At 56.6% G+C, this 2,500-nt stretch overlaps 1 pseudogene; it reads left to right on the top strand.

Moving 5' to 3' along the window:
- The window catches only part of LOC125076687, an 8,116-nt pseudogene that overhangs the window by 3,274 nt on the left and 2,342 nt on the right, over positions 1 to 2,500 (top strand).

Here is a 2,500-nt window from a genome sequence, read left to right as displayed (position 1 = left end):
TTCTATCAAGTGGTGCGACAGCTTCCATCTTAGGTTGTAATCCAGGTGTGGCTGTGAGGTGAGATCCCTCACAGCAGTCCCGATGGTTGGTCTCTACGGAGACCTTCAAGCCTAGCGGTTTTCTTCGGTTGGGACCTAGCAAAAACCGTGGGCGAACCCCGTGGTTGGGTTTGCGGCCCGGCCACCAGGGGAATTTACCTTGCAACAAGTCGAAATAAGAATTTATTCGACCGCCCCGATCTCCCACAGGAATCGGGGAGCACGGTCATTCCCTCCCCGGTGGTTCGACCCGACGTTCCCGGCGGGACTGTTGGGCGGGCGCCTGGTTGGATCTGTCCAATGTGCAACCGCACATTCAACACCAAGACGGGACTAGGGGTTCACAAGCGTAGAGCCCATCCCGTCGAGGCCAACGCAGAAGCGGCTCCAGCTTCGGTGAAGCGCAGGTGGAATGAGGAAGAGTTGCTCCTCATGGCACGAGTCGAGGCGCAGCTGACAAGAGATACCGGGAAGTGCGGTAACGTAGACCTTCTCGCCAAACTACCCCAGCTCCATAGGACGCTGGAGGCGGTTAAGGGTCAGCGCCGTAGCGTCAAATACAAAGGGTTGGTGCAAACCTGCCTGGAGGAATTGGCGTTCTCGGCTGCTGATTCCATTGCGAGAGGGGGTTCGAGCATTGAAGGTGCCTTGGAAGCGCGGCCTTCGATCGTTATAGGGAGCAACCCTGAAGACCCACCTGTCGCTGAACCCTGCCAAACGGTAGAAACCCCAATCGGCCCGAACGCGGCGCATGTTCTCGAAGACCTCCTTCGGGCGGTCGAGAGACGGAAGCGGCGCTGCGAGCCGGGGGCGAAAACCAGGAGTCGCCGACGCCGTAAGAATTATGATTGTGACATCCAAGCTGCGTCAGACTCAATGTCGCGCCGAAAGCGGAGACGAGTAGAGTACGCAAGGATGCAGGAGTTGTTTCGGAAGTGTCCCAGTCGTGCAGCAGCTGAAGTAATAGACGGACACACCCGGGACGCGAGGCATGGCCTAGAGGAGATGGAAACCTTTTGGCGACCGATCCTCGAAACCGTGTCTAGCGCCTCGGGTCCCACGTCTGAGGCCCTAAAAAGCCTTCGGCGTGGGCTCCCCTCCGGGGGTGTGGACGACTACACCAAGCTGTGGGCGCCGATCACGATCGATGAGGTGAAAGCGTCCAGCATAGACATGAGGACTGCGCCGGGTCCGGATGGAATTCGTGCGGAAGACTGGCGAGCCATTCCTGCATCATCGAAGGCGGAAATATTCAACCATTGGATGGTACAAGGTTCCATTCCCGATCCATTGCGGCAGTGCCGAACAGTCTTTATCCCGAAAAGTGATGCTCCAAAGTGCCCGGGTGACTATCGGCCAATATCTATTGCGTCGATACCACTCAGACACATGCACAGTATCCTGGCGAAGAGACTGCTCGCCTGTTGCCCACCCGACATGCGTCAGCGCGGGTTCGTGAGTGCAGATGGCACTCTAGAGAACACAGCCGTGCTCGACGCGGTGCTGGGGGATAGCAGGAAAAAGCTGCGAGAATGCCACATTGCGGTGCTCGATTTCTCCAAGGCATTCGATACGGTGTCGCATGCGGCTCTTGTCGATTTGCTTAGGGCGAGAGGACTGCCTGATGGATTCTGCAGCTATGTGGCCAACTTATACGAAACGGCTAGCACTGTACTAGCCGTCAAGGGTAAGGTTGGTAAACCTGTAAAGATGGGTCGCGGAGTGAGACAGGGGGACCCCCTTTCACCCATATTGTTCAACATGGCGCTGGACCTAATTCTTGCATCGCTGCCAAAGGGAGTCGGTTATAGGTTGGAGAATGAGCAAATCTCGGCCCTAGCCTATGCTGATGACCTAGTCCTGCTTGCAGGCTCGAAAGTAGGGATGCAGGAATCCATCGATCGTGTTGTGCAGGTGGCTGAAATGGTCGGCCTCAATATCAACCATGGTAAAAGCTCCGCCTTATCGATGGTACCTGACGGGAAACGCAAGAAGCACCACTACCTGACGGAGAGGGTGTTCTCTGTCGGTAGGAAGAAACTTCGACAGGTGTCTTGCGTGGAACGTTGGCGTTATCTCGGCGTGGACTTTGAGTCGTCCGGCGCTCTGATGCTCGAGCAGGAGGTGCGTAAGGCCCTGGACAATATCTCCAAGGCGCCTCTCAAGCCACAACAGCGGCTCGAAATTGTGAGAGGCCATCTGATCCCGAGGTTCATGCACGGTCTCGTGCTAGGAACGATTTCGGATGATCGTTTAAGAATGCTCGACATCGAGATCCGAGGCGCAGTAAGGAAATGGTTGAGGTTACCACAGGACGTTCCAAAAGCGTATTTCCATGCGGAAATTAAGGCCGGTGGCCTGGCGATCCCATCGCTGCGGACGGTCGTGCCGGATCTCGTTTTACGCAGGTACGGACGGCTCGATTCGTCGCGGTGGTCTGCTGCCAATGCCGCCGCCAGAT

The sequence above is a fragment of the Vanessa atalanta genome, unplaced genomic scaffold, assembly GCF_905147765.1.
Source record: "Vanessa atalanta unplaced genomic scaffold, ilVanAtal1.2, whole genome shotgun sequence".
NCBI classification, from domain to species: Eukaryota; Metazoa; Arthropoda; class Insecta; order Lepidoptera; family Nymphalidae; genus Vanessa; species Vanessa atalanta.
This window is presented reverse-complemented; position numbering and strand designations above follow the sequence as displayed.